A 9,713-nucleotide genomic window follows, 5' to 3' on the forward strand; every position below is an offset into this window, starting at 1 on the left:
CAACAAACAAACAAACACCTCTTTGAAGGAGACTGTCAGAGAAGTCAGTTCACTTCTTTGCATTCATGCAGCAGATGAGCCAGACTTTGAACCAAGAGAAGCTCTTCAAATTTCCTGTTGAATCTACATTCTCTATAAGACTAAAACTGCGAAACACCCAATTTTACTAGTAAACATCAATTTCTGTAGCTGTTGTCCTAGTCCCCTTTCAGCAAAATGAATTGACCTTTAAATTCATTGAATCTTTCCCCTCTATTCTGGGCTTTAAATTTCCTCCACTCTTTTTTACCCTCAGAACCTTGCTTTTCTTAAGCTTCTGCATGTCTCTCTTCTTCTCTCCACTCTCCAAACCCTAGGCAAGTGCACACAGATTATGCACCCGTTTCCTTCTGTCTCTCAGATTTCTGGATTTCTCTAGCAGGCACTCCACAGTGTATGTCACTGAAGTCCCAATTCATCCTGACATTTGCATTTTCAGAACTACATTTAAATCAAGGCATGTGAGATTCTTGTTTGTCATAGGTATTGAGAAGGGCATAATGCTTGGGTCATTTATCATAGTTTATTTAATGATACTTGGGAAGCACTTAATTAATTAATCTTCCAAACAAAGCCTCCTTCCTTCCCCCTTCCTGTTGCCCAACCATCCATTAGAATTAGATCATCTTGAAATCACCGCTTGGTAACAACCTGTGGCCGATATCTGAGTTACTTGGCACATCCTGGGGGCCCTATGACATTGTTCAGGGAATGATTTGCAGGTGAAGTTTCCACTAATAAACTCTCCACATCAATAGCTCCCCATTCCTTTTGGTCAGTGCTAGCCTCTATTCTTTTCTATCGCCCATGTCTTTGTGGGTGGGTGTCAGGCTTTTGATAATTTATGAAAGGTGAACATCTAATGGTGTAATGCAGATTCAACAGTAGTCACTTGCAAAGTGAGACTGGAAGTACTTCGAAAGGATTAGGATTTCATGAAGTCAATGGCATGGATGTTGGAGGGCTGCCTGAATCCTTGGAAAAACAGGATAAGGAAGAACCCTTAAAAACCGGGTAAGTGGATAAGGACGAGGACCCCTGAGCTTTCTCAAGGAGATGATTAGAAGATCAAATGCTTAAGGAGTCCTTTGGGAAAAACCGAGGAACCCTTTAAATATCTTTGAAAAATGAATGTCTTATTTGATCTCACTGAGAATGTTAAAGATGAAACGAAGAAGGCCCTATTGTGCAATCACACAGCTTTGCAGAAAAAATCATGCCAAAAGAATCAAGACACGATCTATTCTTTGTTCTGGAATAGTCACAACCTAAAAAGTTTTAAAAAACATAAGCTAAAATAAACCAACTTGCAAAACTTTTCAGTTCTCAATAGGGAGTTCCAAGAAGTCTGCGAGGCTTCCTGTCCTTTTAAGTAGGTTTAGGGTCCATTCCTCAGGTGGTTGGTGCCATCTACATGTTTCAAAGCACCTACCCACAAGGAACTTCCAGTTTTCTTGCCGAGGTTTTTTCTCACGCACAGGGGACAGGATGGTGAGGAGTGTGGGTGCCCTTTACAGGGTTGCAACATGGTTACCTGGGAGAGTGGAAGGGAACAGGACATACCTTCCCAGGCATGATCTGCCGAATCTTCAGCCTGGATCAGGCACTGCCTTCTTTGGCTCCTGCCAGACTCTCTCCCTGGACACAGACCTTTTTGCCTGCTGCTGTCAATAACATGTTGGGGAGGCTCTTTTGTTGGCTTCCTGAGGGAATGCGTGAAAAAAGCACGTTGGGAATTTAGCAAAACACCGGGGCTCTAACTGCTCCTGAATGAGACGGAATTAGAAAATGGCTTCAAATTGAAAACTTAATTTTCAATTAGTGTACATTCAGGCAGGAGTGGGAGGGATGAAGGGATGGCAGCTTCTTTGGTTAACAGGCTTTGCAGCAGACAGGATTGCAACCTATCAGTTAGCTTCCTCCTTCCCTCCCCGTCCCACGGCCCCAAGTGCTCCTTGCTCTGTAATTTGGCAGCGCTGGCTGGCTTGCTCGGGCCCTGCGGTGCGCTAGGTCCCTGACTGACTCAGATGCAGATGGCAGCAGCCTCAGCCCCAGGAAGTGGGATGTAGCCTGTCGCCTCTGAGCTGGCTTGTGGATCTCCTTCCTGGCGTGCACCCGTGAGGCCATAGGTGAGCCTGTGGCCTTACAGGAGGTATGCCCTTCTGAAGGGTTTAAAAAACACACTTGGAGGAAAAAAATTGTTTTTCTTTCTTCCTCTATTTAACTGTAGCAAGAGGCTCACCAGCCGGCAAACACAGTAAGCAGGCCATCAGCATTTGGCAAATTTGCCATGAGAGTGGGGTTGACTGACATTGGAGAGGACCAAGCTTCCAAGGGTGGGGTGTGAGGCTGGGTACAGGGGGTGGCGGAGGCTGGGTGTCGGGCACATGAGTGGCTTTACTATCCTCTGGGGCGTCTTTCCTGTCTTTAGACAGTTCTCGCCCTCTTCTCTCCTTTCCCCTTTTTCCTAATTCCCAAATACCTGACCAGGCCCAGGGGGTTCGGGTGACCACGGCCTGTTAGTGCTGCCTCCTCTCAATTCTTTGCCACGTGTGATGAGTTAACTGTGGAGTCAGAGTCTCCCTATGCCACCTCAGTGAACACGTGGGCTTTCAGCCGTGTGTTCACAAGCAGCGTAACTGGAAATCAGTCATTCAGTGATCAGAGCAAGTAACTTCATTAGGAACTTCCTCCTGTCATTAGCAGGCGAGAGGTGGCCTGCTCCCGCCATAAAACATGCCATCTTCAGACGTGGCGGGCAAGGCTGCCCTCTGCGTGGCAGGCTCTTCCCGTCCTTGTCCTTCCCTCTTCCTTCCAACCTTCCTCAGACACGGCCAAGCCCGCTGCCAACGCTGGGAGTGGGCGCTTCATTTTGGAACAGACATGGCCGCCGGCTCTGCGGATCTGTCACTAGGGTTTTCCTGACTCCTTCTTCGACCTTGGCTCACATCCCAGCCTGAGCTCCTGGCGACATCTGCTCCCTGCAGATGGGTCTGAACAAATTCCAAGTGCCTTTATTAAGGCTGCCTCTCTCCGTGAGTGCACCCCCAGGCTGATCTCTGTACCTCCTTCTCCTAGGCCTTGGCGTCTTCAGCCACTGGAGAATCCCTCCCCAAGGTTACAGGCCTCTCCTTCCACGTACCATTTCTGCCATTTCTTCGTTAGTCTTCTCCTGCTGATGAGCGACTCTTGTTAATCCCCTCTTTACCAACCAGGCTGAGCCTTCCAGTCAGTTTTCCAGAAATGTTCCAATTAATCGAAGAAAGGATGGGACTGGGTCAGATGCCAACTCAGACTTTTTTTTTTTTTTTTCCCTTGCAGCTTCCAGACTGAGAAAAACAGAATGGGAAGGAGGAGTTTCGAAAAACAAGTCTTGCCAGACGAATGCCCTTGAATCCTGGGAGCTCAGAAGCAATTGACTTTGAGAAATGAAACTGAAAACTCAAAAGTTGCAGGCATGAAGGGGCCTTAGAAGTCTTGTAATCCCGTCCCTTTGTTTTATAAATGGGAAAGACTCTGAGTTGAAGAGACCAAAGGAGCTGTTCAAGTGACAAAATAAGGTTGAGGGGAGAGAAGGCCCAGGACCCTTCCTGAGCCTCTTAGATTAACTATTCACACAGCCCATCTCTTCCTTTTGTGAAAGCTGTTGAGAAGGTTTCCCGTGAAGGCATCAAGTACTTATCCACTTACAACTTTTAAGGATGTCAGCGTGCTTTTTGCCAGGACTTAGGGGTACATCCATCACATCTCCTTTGGTTCCAAGAGACAAAAATACAACTTGTCAGAAAGAGAATTGGTGAGCTTATGCAATCGAAGAGAAGCTGGCTAACCAAGTCATAGGGACCTGACAGGCCAGAAAACCAGGACAAGGACTGGGACATCATTAGCCTGACCTTTGTTTGTTACTTTATTATGACCTTTGTTTGTTATCTTTATTCTTTCTCACAGAATAAAGATTTTCCCTTTCTTTCTTTTTTCTTTATTTCCCATGGATGGGAATCGTGGTCATCAGTAACAATGTTGTATGTTTTATAGCTCCTGCCATTGACAAGGACTTAATCTCACAATCTGTGGCTGGTTGTTGGAAGGTATCAGGTTGGCCTGAGGTGATAGAAGAAATCAGGTGGCCTCCCTGGAGGAGGGTCACGTAGAGTATCAGTGGCCCTGTTTGGATCTGGGGCTCAGTCGAGTACCAATAATTAGGGGCCCTGGGTTGGGATCGGTGAGACTGTAGTCACTCACATAAACCTCAGGGTTAGTTTGTATTGGGGAAGGTAATAGCTTTCCTATGATAAAGTAGGTACTGGATAGAGAAAATGAAAAGGGGCGGGGAGTGACCTGTTCCCTCTCATTTAACAAGTTCTATTTCACCTTTACATTCACCTCTATGTTAATGATGAGACAACACTCAAGAGGCACGTTTCTGGTTTTTCAATATTTCCAACCACCTTCCTAAGTACAAGGCAATAAGAGACTAGTTGAAAGCCTCTCATTGGACGGGTCTAACCTGAAAAGGAGAAATATAGATTTATATTCCACTGTAGTTTATTCTAACCTTTGAGTTTAAAAATGATAATGTATTGTTTATTTTTGTGTTTGTTCTTCATTTGTGGCCTTATCTTCTAGGCTGTCTTTGAGCACTTTGATTGGTCCAGCCCACAGTGGCCTGAGGCCTCCAAGAGACACTAACACTTTTATATTATTGGTGGGATTTTGGAAAGCTCATTTTTTTCTTTTCATAATGACTCAGAGTGTTACATTTTTTCATAAAGATGAGTTATTGTTTTAATGTCTATAAACCTTCCATTTCTCTTCCAAGTTGACATTTGTAGCTTTCCTGAAGCAAGGAGATATTCTTCTGCTCTAGTGTTATGTCCTCTGTTTTATCAGTGATGACACAATTAGATCAGTGGTCTACAGAACAATGATCATAACATCAACACTGATTGAGTGCCACCACAGACCAGTCACTATTAGCTTTATATGTTTTAACTTACTTGATCCATGTAGTAACACCGGGGATTAAGTGCTATTGATAATATTCCATTTTGTGGATAAAGACTGTAACATAGATGGGTAAAGTCGCTTAAGGTCACACAATTAGAAAGTGGCAGAGCTAGGAACTGGTCCTGGGCCATCTGAGTCTGTGCATTTAAACCTTATACTATTGTGTCTCTTAAGTGGGCAGATACTACTATATAACATATAAGGAGTTCTGGAGTAACCTCTGCTTCCTCAAATATTTTATCTACCTGTTGATTAACAACCCTGATTAGCTTAATTCCAAGTATACATGTCCCATTAAAAATAGAAATAATCCTGGGAATGGGATCCTGTTAATTTTGTTTATCCTAAAATTCAACCAGCATGACTTCTATGCCTATTCAAATCATTACGTTGGTACCCTGAGGTGAGTGGTATAATCTCCATCATACGGATGAAAAAACTAAGAATTAGCAAGGTCAAAGGGCCTGGTGAAGGTGACACAGAAAGGAAGTGGGCCAGGCCAGACTAGGACAGGGCCTGCGTCACTCTCAAGAATACTAGTAAATGAAATGAATCTGTCAGGTGCTTTCTGGTTTGCAGAGCAGGCTTTGACAGGGAAGGACGTGGGAAACGCATGACATTGTGTCCTCAAGGGGCTAAAATGGGATCCTTTGAAAGATCAGGGGCAGGGAGCTGATTCATGAAGAAAAGCAAGGGTAGACGTGAGAGGCTATGCTAGAAAAGCTCTAGTTCTCTCATTTTGCTGGCTAGAGAGAAGGGAAACATTGACTTAGTTCATGCTTTTGGAAAGCTCTGGCCATGAGGGTGTTAATATTCTGTGTAGTCACAATTAGGCTGTAACTACCCATTATGGGAAAACTCATCATTTTACGGTAATGTAATTACATTAAATAGCACCAGTCATGTCAACAAGAAGACTGGGGGCAGGGGCTCTAATTATCCATCGTACCCAGGCACCTCAGTCTGGACCAGGAATAATTGGTGTAATGCAGTTTTGTGTTTCAGGGTTGGCCCCCATTTTCCTCCGGAAAGCTCTTCTCGCTTTCTGATGCTCCTTTGTGTGTGTGATTCAGCTATTTGTGATTTGGAAACAGATGAGTTATTAATATTCCTGATTTAGGCATGACTCAGTGCTTCCCTGCTCGAGACAGAGATTGGTATGATGGTGGAGGTGCACATATTGCTGTAGTAGGCTGACTTTAATTCTTTAGGAAAAAATAGCAAGGCGTGGTAGAGCTGGGTCATAGGGTGGTTCCATTCCTAGTCTCTCTTCTGTGGAACTTCATTTCACGATAGCTCAGTTATGGAACCAGCCTGGGTATCCATCAGCAGAAGAATGGATAAAGAAAATCTGGTGTATATATATATACACAATGGAGTTTTATTCAGCCATAAAGCGGGATGCAGTTATGTTGTTTGCAGGAAAATGGATGGAACTGGAGACCATCATGTTGAACAAAAGAAGACAAACTCAGAAAGTCAAGGGTCACATGTTTTCTCTCATATGTGGAAGGTAGAGAGAAAAAAGGAGAAAAAGAAAAGTCAACCTCATAAAAATAAAAGGAAAACTGGTGAAGTAGAGGAGGAGGATGGGGGAGGGAGGAGGGGAGAGAAAGGGAATATATGGAAGAATGAGATTGGTCAAATTGTGTTATGTGCATGTGCAACTGAGCACATCACAATGAATCCCACTATTATTAGTCTTCATGTGTCAATAAAAAAACAGAATTGGGAGGAAAGTGACTCTAATAGGTGACGAGGCCCTTGAGGATCAGTCCTCTATTTGTTATTTCTTCTCCAACCATTGCATGGGACAGAGAATGAGAATAACTCGCATATACTGTCTCCCATACATCAGGGATTGTGCTAGGTACTTTCTAGGTGTCTAAATTCATTTTCAAACAACTCTGTCAAGAAAGTTTGATGGGGAGGCTTTGGCAATCAGGGTGTTAATATTAATATTAGGCAGTAGGATCATGAGTTCAAAGGAGCCTCAGCAATGGCAAGGCGCTAAGCAACTCAGTGAGACTCTGTCTGTAAATAAGATACAAAAAAGGGCTGGGGATGGGGCTCAGTGGTTGAGTGTCCCTGAGTTCAATCCCCGGTACTAATAAAAAAAAATACCTACCTACCTACCCACATACATACATAAATAAGTAAAAAGAAAGCTTGACAATCTCATTTAGCACATGAGAGAACTAAGGATCAGAGAGATAAAGCAATTGGCCCAAAGGCACAGGACTGGAAGCAGTAGAGACAGACATATTCTTGTTTCCAAGCCTGTGCTCTTTGCGCTACTTCCCACTGCCTCCTACCAGGTGCCTGAGAAATAGCTATTGAAAGAAGAGGAAGCAGCCTACACATATTCATGTGAGAGGATGGTCCTTTACTTTCTGGTTTGTTTCATCAACTTCTTAAGAATTAATTATCTAGTTTGGTTAATTTCTAAAAATTCTTTCTATCCTATAAGGCAATCCAAATCTCATTTCTAATTTTTTTTTTTTCAGCATTGGGAGAGGGCGTTCAGTGATTCTACCTCTCTTCTCTCTTCTCTCTCTCTCTCTCTCTCTCTCTCTCTCTATATATATATATATATATATATATATATACATATATATATATATATATATATCATTTTTTAAAATCAATCAGTTATAAAGTCAATCTGAAAGAATATCTTTGGGGAAGAAGCAAATCTTAGAAGGCAAATCTGAGTTGCAGTGAGGTGAAGAAGCCCAAAGCTCTTGATAAACCTGAAAATGGTCTTATTTTCTTTTTTTCTTTGCTGGGTAGACTTGGCAGTAATCTTATTAAAATTAAGAGAGTGCAGCAGATGGTGTGATTTATATTCACATATAAAGTGCTTTCCCCAAGTGATTTGGAGGCCCTGATGGGTTTTTAAAGTTATAATAGCTGTGATTATTTTGTTGTGTTTTATAGACACATAGTATTTTGGTCATTCCTGATTGATTTCTTTTCACTCTAAAAGCAACAGAGGCAAGAATTAGGACCCCATTTAATAGAAGGGGAAACCAGAGTGGAGGGGGTGTTGAAAGACTAGATTTTCCTCGGGAGATGTCAGTAGGGACCACTGCCCTGTGAAGTGATCGGGGACGGAGGCCACCACATTGACATTTAGTCCACCCTCAACAGGAACAGGTACCATTACAGTGGATGGAGATCGGCAATTGACAAGTACCAGCCGTGGGAATCGTAGCTTCCAGATGACTGATGGGCCTCACCTTTTCGAATGAATTGTCTTTACTGGTTCCAAGTCTCCTGCAGTGGCTCTTACTGTCTCTGTGGCTTCTTAATTAGTATCTAGAAGAGAGAGCCTGACTTTGGAAAAACCCTCAAGCTATTTCACAGAAGGCTGCAATGAGACGCCTGGTCCTCCATAGAGAGGAGCAGAGGAGGAAGGCCCTTGACCTGGAACCTGGCTGGGTCGGCATCTCAGGGAATGCTGACGTGTGGAAACAACCCCTGGGGGGTGCATCCTCAACAAAAATGCGGCAGACCCTGGAAGAACCAAATGTCCAGAAAATGGTGTGAAATTTTTGGAGGTAACAAAAAGTCCTCTATATTTTGATCTTAATTGTTGATATCCTAATAAAAAATATTATTGTCTTATTTTTAATCCCCAAAGTAAGCAATGCTCATGATTAAATTTGGAAACTCCCAGAATATAGGAAATAAAAGTTAAAAAGTTCCTTCTTACCTCTCATCTCTCCAACATACACTTTAGTACTAGTGAATACTTGTTGTGCTATCCCACTGAGAGAGTGCTAATGAAAATCAGTGTATATTCTGTGTGTTTAAATCATATATATCTTCCTATATTTCCAACAGCCTCCCTCCCCATTTAACACTATATCTTGCATGTTATTCTATATCATTCACTATAGATTTGAATTGCTCATTTATAAATTATTGCCAATTTTTGTTGTGCCTAGTTGTACTATTCTTTATGTCCACCCTTATTGATGGACATTTTGGTGGTGATCAGGATTTTTCCCGTGATTTTTTTTCTAAAAAAATTGTTGATTGCTTTGCAAAGAATGCTGCCCTCTATGCTTTTTGTACCAGTCTGTTTTAAATAACTGAAGATCAGAGCTGGAGGTGTCTTAGGAAACCATCAAGCGCACATGAGAAAATTAAGGTGAGACAAGGAAGAGAACCCTATTGTGAATTGAGCTGCTATAACCATTGATGTGGCTGGATTGCTGCTCAGAATTGTCATGGATCAGCCATGCATATAGCCCTGATCTCTTGATCACACCTTCTACTGTGGCCTGGAATTTCAATGTGTGTGTGACTATTAAGTATTCCTTGAAATAAGCAGGCCGTTGGCTGGGTTTCCATTCTTCCATTGTGCAGTTTTCTGTTGGGACTGCTGTATACAGCTGTCATTTTTGGCACTGCACAAAACACCAAGACTGAGAGGTGAGGAGGAGCTGAAACCAAGGACTTTGCTCCATTTGCTGAGCCCTGAGCAAAGTTTTGTGCTATATGTAAGGGATCTTTCCAGACTGGAAAACTTTCTAGAAATTGTCCAAAAGCACCTTACACCTTGCAAATATTTCTATTCCAAAATTAATTATTCCTTAATTTTGGAATAGAAATACTTGATTTGTAGAACAAAAATGCAGTTTATTGCATACAAGCCA

At 42.7% G+C, this 9,713-nt stretch overlaps 1 long non-coding RNA gene across 1 annotated transcript; it reads right to left on the reverse strand.

The window, feature by feature from the left end:
* Window positions 1-548: 548 nt before the first annotated feature.
* Window positions 549-3,446, reverse strand: LOC144377051 (uncharacterized). Its single transcript, XR_013437618.1, has 2 exons — window positions 2,522-3,446; window positions 549-1,742 (listed from the first exon to the last, which is right to left on the reverse strand). It is a non-coding gene; the product is annotated as an uncharacterized LOC144377051 (long non-coding RNA).
* Window positions 3,447-9,713: the final 6,267 nt, after the last annotated feature.

The sequence above is a fragment of the Ictidomys tridecemlineatus genome, chromosome 4 (genome assembly GCF_052094955.1).
Source record: "Ictidomys tridecemlineatus isolate mIctTri1 chromosome 4, mIctTri1.hap1, whole genome shotgun sequence".
Lineage (NCBI taxonomy): Eukaryota > Metazoa > Chordata > Mammalia > Rodentia > Sciuridae > Ictidomys > Ictidomys tridecemlineatus.